Genomic DNA, 17910 nt, shown 5'->3' with positions numbered 1-17910 from the left:
TGGGTTTGTTCACTCACTCACTCACTCACTTGTTTACTTATGTGTTTGTGTGTTTATTTATTTATTTATTTGTTTATTTATTTATTTACTTGCTTATTTATTTATTTGTTTATTTACTTACTTACTTACTTACTTATTTATTTATTTATTTATTTATTTATTTATTTATTTATTTATTTATTTATTTATTTATTTATTTATTTATTTATTTATTTATTTATTTATTTATTTATTTATTTATTTATTTATTTATTTATTTATTTATTTTACTTATTTCTTTACTTATCACAAACAAAATTATTGGTAAACGGCTGTTGGATCTGTCAAATTTAACACCACAGGTGAAGTGTAATTCAACTTTCACCGTTTACGAGCTATGAAGATGTGAACAAGGATATTCTTAACCTAGGAAGGAGGTGAAGGATTAGGATGGGGCCAGCCCGAACTATTATTACTTGACGGAAGTCAATTGCCCAGTCCTTCATTTAGAGCATATGGTTGTCTGGTTTTTATATGAATTAAAATTGTCTTTCTAAACAACGGATTGACAATCTGTTTGCAATTTTAAAAAGTGTGAATGAAGACTATTCCATTGACATTTGATTCTACTATGTTCCAACATAAATTTGCCCGTTAAGGGACTGAGTCAACGAATGTCGGAACTGTCAATAGTATATCCTGAATAACGTGCATCTCGAAAACAAAAATGCGAACTTTACACGCAATAATAATAATAATAATAATAATAATAATAATAATAATAATAGTAATAATAGTAATAATAATAATAATAATAATAATAATAATAAAATAATAATAGTAATAATAGTAATAATAATAATAATAATAAATACTTGACACAAAAATTTCACAATATTTTATGAACTGTTACACTACCCAATACACTGCAATAATTCGTTATAAGATTCTATCATATTTTTTTTATTTAATTACAATTGAATTCATTAATACGAACTGAACAAAAATTATAAGCGAACAATGCATCAGTAATATTTAATTCAAACAATTAATTTAAATCAATTTAATTCAACAACCTTAATAATAATTTTCATGACGCATACAGAGCACAAATGATATCACATTTTCGATTAGCAAGCATACTTTTAAAGGCAGGAAAACAAAATCACGTAGGAATGTTGTAAAAATCAGGTATTCATTTCTGTAAAAGAATTAATTTGCTACGGAAATCGAAAAAATGCCGGAGAGAATGTTGACTCTTATGGCCTACATTATGTTTCACAACCATATCCTCAGCAAATGTCAAAGATCACATTTCTGGTTGGTCTTCTTTAGCAATAAACTCCAATCAACTTTACACCGGGAAAATAAACGGTAATCATTTGAAATAAGACAGAAGAAAAAAGTCCTTTCGCTGTCATGGATTAAACTCGTATCGAGTTGCCCTACCTTCTGATCCTTAGCTATGCGACAATATTAAATAATTAGTTAAAGACACTCTTCCGGTATTAACAAACAGTATCCGTATTTAACTAGGGATTGTACAAATGTGCAATGAAATAACATAATTATATTTTCTTATGGAAATTTTGACCGTAAGTTTAAAACAGACAATGAGTTCAGGGTCTCACTAAAATTAAAGAATGACTTGGCACCGTTTTTGGTGGTCATTACGTAAGAGTTAACATTACCCTAAATATTGCAGAAGATTAATGACCAATACCAATTACGTAAGATTTTTAATAACGTAAGTTGACCGAACAAGTAATCATAGCCATATTAACAAAACTAACATTACAAGAATAAAACAGCCTACTCATAAATTCTAAATAAATTTATGCTTTATTATTGACATTAATCTGTAATGGATTATAACAAAATTCTAAAGATTTTCATATAGATATAGAATAAGACGAAAAATAGGAACAAAAATACTATTATTATTATTATTATTATTATTATTATTATTATTATTATTATTACTATTATTATTACTACTACTACTACTACTACTACTACTACTACTACTAGTACTACTATTTTACCTTTACATACTCTTACCGTACGAATAAGCTGATGAGAAGTTCATCTTATTTTATTATTAGGCAATTTTACACAGAAAGGTATGCTTATGTTTAACAAAGACAGGAGACACTGGCATAACTCAGGTGACAGGCGCTCTTGCCTGCTGATTCGGACCTGTAAGGCAAATGTCAACTAATCCTATGGCTAATCCTCGGCCTCATCTCGCTAAATACGATCTCGCTATCGCCAAATTCATCGGCGTAAATAATCTAGTAATAGATATGCTATAGTGTCATTAAATACCCTTCGAAGGAAATGAAGACATCACGAAAGACTGTCCCTTCCAACGTGTCATTATTTGACTATTTTTTACTGTCAGAAGGTCTCAAAGCCTAATGTTTATGTTATAAATGTGAATTTTATTATTATTATTATTAGTAGTAGTAGTAGTAGTAGTAGTAGTAGTAGTAGTAGTAGTAGTAGTAGTAGTAGTAGTAGTAGTAGTAGCAGTAGTAGTAGTATTCATTACCCTACAAATATCTTACTCGGAATTAACGTTTTCAAGTTAGTGCAGACATAAAAATCTACATTAACTTCCTTCCATAAAAACAATAATAATTTCAACTCAACGGCTTAATTATGAAACGACAAGTAACATATCGATGGCTGAGAACCAGACTGTTCTAAGTCCAACTTTTATAAGAAAAAAATCTGTGTTTCATTGTGTTCCAGTTCTTGTCTGCATATATGAATCGAACAAAATTGTAAATATTCCTCTCCATAAGGTTGCTATGAAGCTATTTTAAATTATTTCATGAAGCTTTGAATATCAGGAGCTTAAAATAGCTCTCCTGAAAAAAAAAATATAGGAAAATGAACTTGGAACAGTCTGGTTCTGAGCCATCGATATTTCATTTCGTAGAGTCGAAAAGTTTAACGGCTCCTGGTATCAAACATGGTTTCAACTATAATTAAAATTATATAGGTAATAACTTAATGTCTCAATATTCTTATTTAGAAAATAACCTATATATTGTGAAATTTAAAATTAAAATTAAAGAAATTAAGAAAAATTAGCATAGCAGTATATAATTGTAAATTATTAATTTTATTTACTTGTGAATATTAGACATAAACTCTTTCATTTGTAATTACCAGGTAAAGGATTTTTATGTGAATACATATTTACTAATAAAGCTAATACAAATTATATTTTGAATTATCTTTATGATTCACAATGTGTAGAGTTGAAAAAATGCTACTTTTACTCTCCATATTTCAGAGTTTCGTAGGTATATATTTTAATTAATTTCCATTATTTTCCATATTTCATATAAAAACAGTCCACATTACATTAAGCTTGAAAGTAAAATAAAATTCCATTAATTTTTAAAAATATGTCTCAAAAATAGAGTTTTAAACTTTTTCGGTAATTCCTTTAAAATCAGAGTTATTTGAAAATTAACAGTCCTCTCAACAAAGTGAAAGCAAGTTAAGGAACTGTATTATTTTAATTTTGAAGTTTGTAACAGAAAAGAGACGTGCAGCTCCACAGTTACATCCCAGTCAGAATACACATTGGTTCATTTCTGTTAATCATTCTATAAAGACGGTAAATATGCCAAAAGTACCACATTCAATCACTTTAAAATTAAGAAGTTACATTTCAAAATTTAAAGATGATGGTTTACCAACTGACAATAAAATAGGCCTATTATTTTGTAATTTGTGTCAGTGTTCAGGGGCTTCGATGCCTGTTGCCTACATACAGTGTTTCCATAGAATCGCTTCCCCGAAAACATCATCGCACGCCGCCTCTACACAAAAGTTCCTGGTGCAACAACATTTTCAAACCAGTAAACATCAGGCTAACAAACAACGAAATTTCAAGAGAGGCAATAATTGTTTTTAAGGAACCAACAAGATCGAATGTAAGGTCCGAGTTCAACATCGACCTGTGCCGTTCTCTCATCTCTGCTGATATTCCTCTCTACAAACTGAAGAATGAGTGTTTCAGGGAATTCCTTGAGAAATATACTCAACATACAATCCCAGATGAATCAGCACTTAGGAAGATGTAAGTATGTTCCATCTACCATGAGACAGTACAGAATGTAAGAGATGAAATTAAAGACGGTCCAATTTGAGTTTCCATGGATGAGACTACCGACAAAGAAGGTAAGCTTGTTGGCAATGTAGTTATTAGTTTGTTAAGTGAACAATATTCTAAACGGATTCATTTACGTTGTGATCTCTAGAAAAGTGCAATAACAAAACTATAGCTGAACTGTTCAACGAAGCTATGAGTATCCTGTGGCCAAAGGGTATTATTCATTCATTCATTCATTCATTCATTTAGTCTGCTGGAGTTAAGATCATCAGGCCTTCTCTTCCACACCACCAGAAATACAATACAACTACAAGAAAAATCATACATCAATACAATTAATCTACAGTAATAACGAGTGACAGAATTAATATGACAAAAAACAACTGAACATAAAAGTAGAAATTTAAAATAATAAAAATTAGTCTAATATATTAAATGATTCAAAAAAGAACAAACAAAAAGTAAAAACATATACAACAAATACAGACACAAAATAACAGTGACACTCAGCATCATTGTTATTAATCATGGGACATTAAGTTGTTCTAATATCCTGGCACAAATACGAGAGAAAGAATTAATCTAACAAATGCCAAAATACTAAAAATAAAATCTTCGGCATAAATCTAGCAACTTCTCAGAAACGGATTTCGGTGAGATAAAACATACTTTTCTAGTTTACTTTTAAACTGTGACAGTATCCGGCAATCCCTGATGTCACTAGGTAACGAATTCTAGAGGTGAGGCAACGATACAGTGTAGGAGGATGAGTATAGAGAAGTTCTGTGACGAGGAAAGATTGATGCTGATTTCGTGAAGTAATTAGGAACTGAAAGCGTGAAGACAAGTAATTTGGAGAACAGTTATGTAAAATTTTGTATAGAAGTAAAAGAGCGTGTATACTCTTCTTTCCTTTAGACGAGCCCACGAGAGCAGCTGAAGAGACGGTGTAACATAGTCAAATTTTCGAATACAGTATTACAGACGAATCTTATACATACATTATGAACACGTATGTGTTACTCTTTATTAGTGATGCTGCCCATTATATGCTAAAAGCTGGACAAGTATTAGCTGTTGTTTATCCTAAAATGACTCATTTCACTTGCGTGGTGCATGCATTTCATCGTGTGGCGGAAGTGGTATGGGGCAATTACCCTAAAGTTGATTTGTTGATTTCATCAGTAAAAAGAGTCTTTCTCAAAGCTCCCAGTAGAGTTAATATGTTGAAAGAAATGTACCCTGAAATTCCATTGCCACCAAAGCCAATTTTAACTAGATGGGATAGGCCTACGTGGCTGGAAGCATTGAATATTATACCAACATATAGACTCTGTTAAGAATGTTCTACTTGCATTGTACTCTGAAGATGCAATCTCAATTGATACCGCGAAGAAAACAGTTGCCTGTGACACAAGTGTGAAGAATGATGACATTCAGCATACATTTTCATGCATCATAAAAGTGCTCAAACGTCTTCAAAACAGGCACCTTTCACTTTCTGAAAGCTTCGAAATTGTAAATAGTACTGTGGAACAAGTGAATCGTGGTACAGGTGAAGTTTCAGATGTAGTGAAAGCTAAAGTGGACACTGTATTTAAAAAAAAATTCTGGATATGAAAAACTACGAAAGGTTGTTGCTGTAATGAGTGGTGATTCAACAGTGAAGGTAAACTTGGATTTATTCTCAGCTGACATTGTGAAATTGAAATATGCACCGATTACTTCTTCTGATGTTGAACTCAGTTTCAGTCAGTATAAATCTGTCCTCAGAGACAATAGAAGAAGATTCACTTTTCTGCACTTGAAAGAAATGTTTGTAACCCATTGTTATGGTAACAGGCAATAAAAATTTTGTTTGAAGTTCACATAACAAATTAGTAGGCCTACAATGAAAGATAAGGTACGTCCATTATATTCTTTGTTTAGTTTAATTAAACTGTATTAATATTTAACGTAGATAGTCATTTTTTATCATTTACGTCCATTACATTCTTTGTTTAGTTTAATTAAACTGTATTAATATTTAACGTAGATAGTCATTTTTTATCATTTACGTCCATTATATTCTTTGTTTAGTTTGATTAAATTGTACTAATATTTAACGAAGATAGTAATTTTTTATAATTTTAAGTTCATATTTAATTCCATATTTCGATAAAAATAAGTACATATATATTTACATGTTTCATATATATTTTGGTCCATATAAATTCATTCCCTGGTAATTACTTATTTTATCATATATATTTTTGCAATCTATATACCTTGTTTTAATTAACCTACTTAAATTTAATTTTTACTTTTTCTTCCTCTTTCTCCTGCACATGAGTGTTACTTAAGCCGGGGGAATTTATTTAACAGAATTTATATTTTCTTATTTATATTTTAATAATATGTTCAGTATGTTTAATGGACGTATTTAATTTAATATTTTGGTTTCAAATAAAAGTATAAATAATGGAAACGTTTCAATAAATGTGTATTAAATGTATTGATATCTACCATAAAGACTTTTTGTTTCTGAACAAAGAGGATTACCGGTAAATAAAATTGCTCTGCTATACCGTAAGTTTCAAGTTCCGCCAGAAATTTATGTCTAATAGTTTCAGATCGTTTTCGACGTTACCATATTTTCCAATCATGACTTTTTTGTCCTTTTTCTTACAGATCTTCATCCTATGACTGAAATAATTTTCTTTTTATGTTTTTATTATGTCTACTCCATGTAAATACCACTAATTTAATATGTGAGATTTAAATATTCTTAATTCGATTTCTCACATTACTCCTAGTTCTTTTTATAATTTAATTTACAAATTTCATAATTCTTAAATTTCTCATAAAGTTCTTTGTGAATTCAGTTTTTCCTTTCTACTTTCTTTTTTAAATACACACTTTTAATTTCATTTCATGTTTTGTTTTCATTAAGGTCCATTTTTATGTCATGTTGGCGAGAGTAGACGAAATAGTAACAATGTCTTTAAAAAAGTGGATTTTTTTATTAATAGAAACAATATTATTTATTAATGCTCTGAATATGGCATATTAATGTTGGTATACAATTGGTGAGCACATATTTGACAGAATAAAGTTTTACAATTTTCCCTCGAACCTATTCGATTGTATAGTACCCTTCTTTACGGTACTTGTACAAGCAAATCTCATTATTAGACAGCGGGAAAAAGTCAAATAAAAGTCATGTTTACGGTTTACAAGTACTGTACGTATGGACTATGGCATGAGGTGTGTGCACGCATCCCAAGTAGGTAGCTACAACACGGTACCGTCCGCAGAGAGCACCACGCGAACACCGAAAACAACTGCCACTCTGCGTTCTCAGTCAGTCCTCGTCCGTACGTGAACAGAGAACACTGAGAGACGTAAACATATTATTCATTTGTGTTCAGTGAAGTGATCATGATGCCGAACACAGATGTAAAAAACATAGGTTGTATTCTTTAACCTCTTCCCTTACTATATATTTTACCTGTTTTGTGAAAAAAAGTGTCATATTTTTTTATATTCGTAAAGAGGTCATTTAATATTGCAGAATCACTATACATCACTAATTTTCTTACATACCTAAAAATCACTATGAAATAGACATACATTCATACCTGAATTATTACCCGAGTTATCTCGTGCACCTTGATTCCAGCTCTGATAGTTGTCCCACTGTGATTTTCTCCTGAACTATTTACCAACTTATGTTTTTTTATGGATCAATTTATGAGGTACAATACCAGTGTTGTTATCAAGGCATTAAATGTTGCTTGTCGTGTGACAGACTCGAAAGCAGGGTATTACGCACAGTGTCACATTGCATTCCGGACAGTAGTATCTGCTCTCCTATATGAGAGCGTTTTGGGAAGAATGGTGTAGCAGTCACTGACTATTTGTACCAGTACATCTGTTCTTCAGGTTTGTGAATAATGTTCTGCAGTATCACTATGCCCAAAAGTACACTTATTTCAGAGTCTGTAGTAGGCCGCCACGAATTATTTTCAGCATTCTGTGAACATTTATTAGCATGCCGAATCGTCTCCTCGAATATAATGTTGATGAGGTCATTATTAAAGAATAATTTAAAAAATTGAGATTTATCGTTATCAGAAACAATATTAAAATTTCAGGGAATGGGGACCTCGGAGGTGCAGAAGAAATGGTGCCAGATGTCTTCTATTCAAACCACTGTCGAAAAGACGCGACATCAACTGATCTGAATTTGTTTGTTGCTCTATAACTTCGTATTCTGATACCGATGTTTCATTTCCTAATCTTCTACAGGAATATATTCCTGATCAAAAGTTTCGGAATCACTAACTTCATCCATATTTACAAAAAACAGCACAAAAACACTAAACACAAACAGAAACCGCCAAAACTAACTAGCACCTACTCACTACTGTGTGTGAATGTTATATGAGCATAGAATTCCACTCGCAAGGAAGGAATACAAAAAACACGACCAGATATAGCAATATCACTGACTTTTTGTAGCATCTAGTGAGGAAAAGGTTAATGAAAGAATGGAAACGTATATATTCGGGATATAATCCTTAGCAGCGAAAATGGGATTCAAACGAGTTAACTCGGGTTAATAAATTTTGACACAAGTTAGCAACCCGAGTTAACTCGGGTTAATCAGGGAAGTGGTTAATACAAGAATATGGTGTCCACATTTTTAATAGAGATACTGGTGAAATAATTAAATGTCGAGTATGTATGTGTGCATTAAAAAAGATAACAAAACAATCAATAGAACATCATTGTAATACATAGTAACACATAAAAAATGTTGCTTTATATTATAAGAAAATAAGGGTTCAATTTCAAATTCCGTCTCAAATATGAAATATGATTTTTGCCAGGATTTGTGTCGATTGATGATAAGTTGCAATATTCCATTCAAAACGTTGGACAATCTTCACTTTAAAGAGTTTATAGAAAAGTACACAAAATATCAGGCCCTTCCGAGTCATCGATTCGAAAACAGCTGCTCTTACCTGCACGAGCCTCTAGTATGCTGCTGTCCTTACGTAAACAACAACCCTCTGACGAGACAAACTACTCGCGTTGTAGTTACCTTCACAGTCGAATGACTTTTTTTTTCCGCTCTCTACTCTACCACTAATCCATTTCACCTTAAATACCGATTTTCGTAAATAGCAAAGTAAATTTGTCCGAGTCCACGCCTGTGGAGTAACGGTCAGCGCGTCTGGCCGCAAAACCAGGTGGCCCGGGTTCGAATCCCGGTCGGGGCAAGTTACCTGGTTGAGGTTTTTCCGGGGTTTTCCCTCAACCCAATACGAGCAAATGCTGGGTAACTTTCGGTGTTGGACCCCGGACTCATTTCACCGGCATTATCACCTTCATTTCATTGAGACGCTAAATAACCTAGATGTTGATACAGCGACGTAAAATAACCCAATAAAATAAAAAAAAATTGTCCGAAATTAAGAATTACATGCTTCTAATAATTAGTATAATTTACAAATTTAGTGAAATAGTTTACTTTTCCATTATAAAAATCATTTTATGTACAATAAAGAAAATGAGTTTTAGCAGAATGAGATATGTACAGTAAATAATTTCATTTAATACTCCTACGGCTTTGAAAAAAGATATTATAGTTCAAGAAAATAAACTACAGATATCAACGTCATTTGCAACATGACAAAGATCTGAATTATTGAGAATTGCGTAAAATATATAATGACAAAGCTAAGTCACTTTTATGGCATATTTTTAAATTAATCTTGCTAATTATTTACTTTTTTTCGCAGACTAACTGTAGTATTTTGGCGCCGGGCTACTCAGTTGGAACGACAATTGGTTATGAACTGGAAGGTTTCGGGTTTAATCCGGTCGGTGACGGTAATTTTATCGCAGCTAAAACTTGTAGAATGGCCCAAGGGTCCACTCAGTCTCCTGTCTAATTGAATACCGGGTCTAGGGCTAAAAGACAGACGTGGCATTTTCTGACCACACTATGTCATTATAGTACAGAGAACATGAAAGAATGGAGTTATACTTTCATGCGCCTTCCTGGCGTATAACGAGATATCGTTTACTTTTACTATTTGTGAAAACTTTGCAACTACAGAAGAAACTATGATTTTAAATATATTCTGAGGGTGATTCAAAGCTAAAAATGTCACTAAGATAATGGGTTAATATAATTCCATGTCGTATGAGTGGCATCACTTATGGCTATGAACTTTCACCTATTTTGTTACTATAGGAACGCTCTCAAATATAGTTCTTAATAATACAGTCTCATACTCCAGTAGAAAAAAGCTAAATGGCCGACGGGCATTGTGACGCGATTTCGAATCGTTATCACGACTTCAGATCACGTGACGTAACCTAATTTTCAGTTTTCCCTTCCAAGCAAATTGTTTCGAGGAAGTTACTCGAATCATCTCGTACCTAATAGCGGCTCTCTTTAAGTATTCACGCCTCAATTGAGGGTGTAACGTATTACTTCGATTATAAAACGATATGGAGTTAGGTAACACCTGGTAATCGGGTACGAAAGTGTTGCTTCAATGTGATCTCATACTTTACTGTAACTTTTAAAGCACCAACATGATTTTTTTTGTCGAGATAAAGACTTTTTCAAGTTAATAATTGTTTATGACTTATTGCTTTTGTTTAGTCAACTGTCCGAAGGTCGGAATTTCATAAGTGATGCCAAAAAGATATCATTCATGAAGCAACTAAGTCAGGAGGTAGTGAGATAGGATTTATGATTATTAAACTATAATTCTTGAATTAGACAGTCTACTTTTTATTTTATTTGGCAATGAATATTTCTACATATAACAGTTATTTAAACAACTACAGTATTGTATTTTTAATTGGTTATTTTACGATGTTTTATTAACTGCTATGGTTATCTAGCGTCTGAATGAGATGAAGCGATAATGCCAGCGAAATGAATCCAGGGTCCAACGACGAAAGTTATCCAGCATTTTCTCTTAACGTATTGAGGAAAAAAACCTCAATCTGTTAACTTGTCCAAATCATGATTTGAACCCGGGCCCGTTTGTTCCACGGTCATACATGTTAACCGTTACTCCACAGCTGTGGACAAGTACAACTATTGTCTTAAAGGGTTAGGTACAGCTTACAGCAGTAAAATGTTTGGAAATATTCAACATTTTTTCCTCCATTAATGTATATTATACAATAATGAAATTTTGTATGCGTAAAACACTGTCCTTCTGATATGTGAAAAAATATTTTTACCATTTAAAAAAATTATTTATATTCTTTTTTCAAAATTCAAAATGGTGGCACTTTACTGTGCAGCGATGAAGCGTTTCCCTTATAACTCATAAACTTGCTAACTTTTTCATGTTCTCTCCCTTTTATTTTATTGCTGAAACTCATGTTTACAATATCATGCTTTTTCAACTACATTCCTTAATAAATATTTTTTTTTTATTTTGTGTTAGAAGAAAATACTGATATTTGATCATTTTTAAATGAAATTATTTTTATCAGACAATCTATCAAAGGTAGAGACGTTATCTTGCATCATATTGTAAGTATGATATGCATAAATACACACAAAAAATTTCATCACAGAATGTTGGATAATTTCTTAGTTATGTGGGAAACGCTTCATCACTGCACAACGAACTGAATTTTGAAACAAAAAATTTTATTTTTTATCGTAAAAATATTTTTTTCATATAGCTGAAGGACAGTGTTTTACACATACTAATTTTCATTATTGTACAAGATGCAGTAATGGAGGAAAAAATATTAAATATTTCAAAATTTTACTTCTGTAAGCTGTACCTAACCCCTTAAGTGAAATAAAATCACTTAGGCACATGCTATACACTCTATTTACTGCTATAACATAAAGTAGAATTTAAAAGCTTGAAAAAACATATTACGTTAAAATCGTTGCATGTACAAATCGATTGGTCATTATTATCATGTTTTCGCTTTGCATGATCATAAGTTTTAATTGTTACACATAATACGGTACATTAAAAGTAGTGGAATGACGTATTTCATTTCACTAGAAAGAGGTCGCGATAGTATCGCGGTTAAGGCATAATGCTACAAGCCGGTAGGTCGCGGATTCGATTCCTGATGGATTTTCTCCATTGATCTAAACCTTCTGGCCGCACAATGACCTGGGTTTTACACAGTCTCTAACATAAATAAGTACCAGAGGTATTTTCTTGGGAGTAAAGGCAGCGAGCATGTAGGACTGACATCCCTACTGCCATTAATGCCTATTGTCTGTACAGGTGAGAGCCTTACTCTCCCGTCACTCTTTGAGCCTTTTTGGCCTGTAATGAGGATGATTTTACTTCATTGTACTTTATTTATTTCACTGAAAAGTAGCAATATATTTATTTCACTATTTTCAATGCCTTCGATAAAGGCCACTTGTATATAGGGGAGAGTTGCGTAGTTTGTACCGTTGCCTAAATTGTACCACCTTCTTGAAAATTAGTTCCTCGATAAGTGTTGTTATCTACGTCAAACATTGTGAACTAAATCTACAAATAATAATAATAATAATAATAATAATAATAATAATAATAATCATCATCATCATCATCATCATGGTTTATTTTAACTGGCAGAGTTAAGGCCATTCGGCCTTCTCTTCCACTCAACCAGTGCCATTTTATGAGAGACGAAGCCTGTGGGTTGCGTTGTGCAGACGTGAAGTGAAAAAACTTGTTTTAGGTAGCTTCAATCTAGTTTTTGCGCTACCTGCCTACAACAATTACTTCCGAAAGGTAAGTGGAAGTCCACAATGCTATATATTATTTAAAACTACATTTATATATTGTAATTGTCAAGTTACAGACTTCTGTTAGAAACCGTTAAGCAGCAAGAATTTAACAAAGAAAACATGGCGAGGTTGCGTATTTTGTACCGGCTTCAGTTTCCTGCAATGTACCGGTACAATATAGGGAACTTTCATAATTATAGTGACGTATGAAGGAAAATCATACCTAACTTAAATCAACAATTATAACTGATTAACTTCTAATCATTTCAATATGAATATAATACTGTAATTTTTATTTTTAGGAAATAAAACACATTCAATTCTGAGTTTAAAATAATCATGTCAGACGTTCATTACAAATAATAAAAATTACTGTAACAAAAATAGCATATACACACTAAATTATGCATTTAGAATTTAATCGAATAATTTCAACATTTCATGTTCTGGCGTTTTTAAGTTTCTTCCTTCGTAACAAACTATAATTGCATTTTACATCAATTCCAGAATGGCAAAAATCTTGCTGTTGCTGCATATATGAATGGCGATCATGAAATAAATGAATGTGCCCCAATGCACAATGTGCCTAAGCCTACAATACTAAAACATGCGAAAAACGAAAACGTAGTTGCTAATGGAGATGTGAAATCGTTTGGAAGAACCACAGTATTTCCGGCAGAAATTGAAAATGAACCTGAAAATCACATTCTAAAGTTTGAATAAATGATATTTGGATTAACTCCAACAGATGTTAGGAAACTTGCTTTTGATATAGCTCAGAGAAATTCCAATCGTGAAAAGGACCAAGCATTGAAGAAATGGTATTATGCACAGCCTGTCTGAAGAGGCATCCCAAATTGTGTAGGCAGACAGAGGCAACATCCATGGCTCGAGAGAAAGGGTTCAACAAGGAACATGTCTATGAATTCTTCGATCTGCTGGAAAATATTTGTGAAAGATACAAATTTGATTCCACGAGAATTTTCAATGTGGACGAAAGTGGCTTCTCCACAGTACAGTTGAAGACACAGAAAATCGTAGCGAGGAAAGGCAAGAAAGAAGTGGGTGTGATATCGAGCGGAGAAAAAGGAGTGAATACAACGAAGTGCCAGTGCATCTGGTCAATATGTTCCACCCATGATTATAATCTGTCTGTTGGTGCTCCACTGGTCATTATTATTACAGTTTCAGAAACTGGCTACATTAACTCTGAATTGTTCGTCAAATAGATGCAACAATTCATTTCCTCCGTCCATCCTACCAAAGAAAGGCCAGTAGTGCTGTTGCTTGATGGACATACCATCCACAGCAAGAACTTTGTTGCCCTGATGTATGTGGTACAATTTAGGAACCCAATGGTACAATTTAGGAAACCAGTTGCCTAATTTGTACTCATTGCAGACATTTAGAAAACTGAACGTCATGACTTTATGTTAACTTGAAGTAAACTTTTCTTTTTAGGAAAATCCTCCCAACATACCAGGAATTAAGATGTCGCTGTTGAAATGATTCAACATTTGTCAGTTAAAATTAGAAAAAATAAAATGTGTAAAATGGTACAAATAAGGCAACTCTCCCCTATTATAAGTTATTACGTAGTAGCCCACTTTACAAAGAATCCCTTTATGTTAGAATGAATACAATACGGAACAATATTTACAAAGAGAGAGTCATTTCACAATCTACAAATTCCTCAATTCTACATAAAGGTCTTGCAACTAACCATCTGAATGTAATATATTTAAGGGGACACTCCACTAAAAATGATAACTTTTTTCCTAATCATTTTTTTCAATCAAATTCTGAGAGCATGTTTACTATGTAAAGGACTAACAAAATCTAAATTTTGAACTCATATGTTTTTGGCTTTTGATTCTTTATTTTTTTTTAATTATTTTTTTAATATCTTCAAACTCAAGTTTTTAGTAGAAGATCTCAATTTTTAAGTCTTCTTATGGTTACATTCATTAGATATATAGAAACATTTTTATGCATTCATTTTATGAAATATTTCATTTATTCACTTCATTTTATTTTATTTTTTAATTTTGAATATGTTATTTTTTCTATAATTCATAAAAAATATTAATAAAATAAACTAGCACTATTTTTATAAAATAAATGCACGGAAACAAGCAGTTACCTCATAAATACTTGCAGTAAAAATTTCATCCAGATTGATTAATATTTGTCATAAAAAGTTGGTGTTGAATCAAGAAAAATAAACTTACTAAAAAATGGATTTGAAAGTAAAATGGATATTTATGTAACACATACCTATTAACATTTCCCCCCGCTACATCCATACAGTAACTTCAGGGAGCCAACTTTAGAACAAAATGTTACTAGATTTGTAATCAGAAATTTGTAAAATAGAAGTCTGTGATGAAAAAATAATTTTGATAGCTCTTTAAATGCCACGTCCTTTACAATCTGGATTTAAAAAACATTTTTAAACATTTTATAATCAGAATTGAACTAAATTTATTTGGGGCATGAAAATATACATTCTAAGAATGTGAAATAGCCAATAAATTTTTTTGGAAAATTTTCATGATTTTCAGTGAAGTCTACTCTCAAGTTGAGTATCCGATGTAGATGCTTAATATCGGGAGACGGGAGAACCCAGAAAAAAAAGTCTCAACTGCAACTTTGTCCTCCACAAGTGTCACTATAAAAAATCTCAGGCTTGAACGGGACTCGAACCCGGACTACCTGTGTGACAGGCTGAAGGTCTGATCACTCAGCCACCGCAGTGGTCTTTTGGAATGGAAGTAAAGCTGAAAGGTCCATTTCATAGCGTTACCGGCGCCAGGAAAATTTATCGGACACTTCTCTTCCACGGTAAACTTTGGAGCTAGCATAATAGGTCGATATGAATGGCCTAAGTACTAGTGGATTTAATCCATCCCTCCATTTGCATACATTATAACACTATATCGTATCTGTGTAATTTCTCTTACAGTTCATAGAACTGGCCGAAATATTACACAATATTCGGTTTTAAAAAGAACAAAAATAGGTTACCCTATAATAAAATTAACTTGAAAAACAAAATATATCACAATCGTTATAGTCTCGTCGTAGTCATTTTCTGTCTTCAAGTATTGGAATTTATCGATTGTTAACTCTTTATTCCAATGAAGATTGTGAACCAACACTAGAAATTCACAAGCAGCGAGATTGCTGGTCATGTTGTCAGTAAGGGAGAGATATAAATAAATACACAAGCCAAGCGACGCACAATCAGTCCTTATTGAAAAAATTCAAATTTGTATATCACTGTCTAGTATTCACATATAGCAGACCTCTATGGGGATGTGGTCATCATGACGGCAAATTATAGTTTAAGACAGCATAGGACGAATACATGATAAGAAACACACGTTCGATCCCTATAGAATAGGGACAAACCTCCATTTCCTTAGGGAAACTCGAAAACGGTTCCTTAAATTTAAAGCTCTAATCGCTACCACTTGAACAATAGCGTAGGATTCAAGTGCAAAAAATATGACTCTGTAAATAGTAACTGTAATTACAATACAACATATTTTACTCTGGTCACACGATATAATAAATTATAGGCCTATAAAGTAATATTTTATATCGATAATAAATTAAATAAAGTTACAGAAATTAATATACTTGCTTAACACAATATGTGGTAATTACTGAAAAAACTGTGATAAAATTTTAACGCTTGCAAAAGGTACAATAATAAATTTAAACACTCAGGTAAATAGCGTGTTCATAATGCATGTGTTCGATTTATTTCCAACGTCCGTAGATCTGACCGTATCACACCTTCACTAAATATGCTGTCCCGGGTCCGTCTGAAAGAGCGAAGAACTATTTACTCTCTCACTTTACTCTTCAATATTCTTCAGAACTCTAACTCTAGCTACTTAGCTTCTCGTTTTCAACATTTGTCCTCATATCACGAAATAGATACTCGCTCACAACACCATATCACACTCTCCATTCCTAAACACAGAACATCCTTCTACTCTTCATCTTTCACCGTCTCTGCAGGTCATCTCTGGAACTCTCTACCACAACATGTCAGAGACTGTCGGACATTGTCTAGTTTCAAAAATAAATTAAAATTGCACTTTTTTCAATTTAGATTCTTTTCAGTTATCAGCCCTTCTCTCTGCGATAGTTTTATAAAAATATAGGCTATATATTTATTTTCCTTCCTTTCCCCTTTTTGTTCTCTTTATCAGCTGATGAATTTATTATCATAGCCTTTTATTGTGAATTTTATTTAATTTTCTTTTTTCTTTTCTTTTTTATTATTATTTTATTACATTCTATTTTGTTATATTCTTCCTTACGTTTTCCATATTAACCATTTGTACTAAATGAATTGCTTTTGCTATATTCAAATGTATTTTACTTTCTTTTTTCTATTATGGTATTATTTTCATGTTGTTTAGTGTCAATTTTAGTATGCTATTATTATTTTTTTTTTGTAATATGTTAGTATTCTGTTCTTTAACCTTTTGTTAAATTTTAACTGCTTGTATACTTTGTGACCTGTTAGAGTGTAAGAGAAGGCCCTATGGCCTTAACTCTGCCAGTATAAATAAAGAATTATTATTATTAAATAAAATTTTAGAGTGTGGTCCTAAAACTCGTTCAGTCCAGTTTTTGTGTCCCCCGGTCTACGAACTGAGTTAGTTTTCAAGTGACATGCACAATAACAGAACCTTTTAGATAAGGATGTGCGTTGTTTTGGAAGAAAACATGCTTAAAATATAATGATAGATGTATAAATCATAAAAATGGCCAAATGAACGGAGTGAGTTTTGGTATCATACTCTTCAATTACATTTATTAAAGAAAAAAGACGAAAATTTTACTCAAACACATGAAAATTTTCACATATTTTTAGGGAATGTATTAACTGTGTGCCTGAAATTTTACACAAGTCGTATTTGATGCCTATCGATAAACAGTAATAAATAACACAAAAATTATTTTAAAATATCACAGAATTAAATGCTTATTATCTACT

The 17910-nt window shown here is 32.1% G+C and overlaps 1 protein-coding gene across 1 annotated transcript in view; it reads right to left on the bottom strand.

Moving 5' to 3' along the window:
• Positions 1 to 17910, bottom strand: part of LOC138701667 (scavenger receptor class B member 1-like) — a 159718-nt gene that overhangs the window by 140948 nt on the left and 860 nt on the right. The gene's annotated exons all lie outside the window — the stretch shown is intronic.

Source organism: Periplaneta americana, chromosome 6 (assembly GCF_040183065.1).
Source record: "Periplaneta americana isolate PAMFEO1 chromosome 6, P.americana_PAMFEO1_priV1, whole genome shotgun sequence".
In the NCBI taxonomy this organism is placed as follows: domain Eukaryota; kingdom Metazoa; phylum Arthropoda; class Insecta; order Blattodea; family Blattidae; genus Periplaneta; species Periplaneta americana.
Note: the sequence above shows the minus strand (reverse complement) of the source record. Positions and strands in the feature narration are given on the sequence as shown.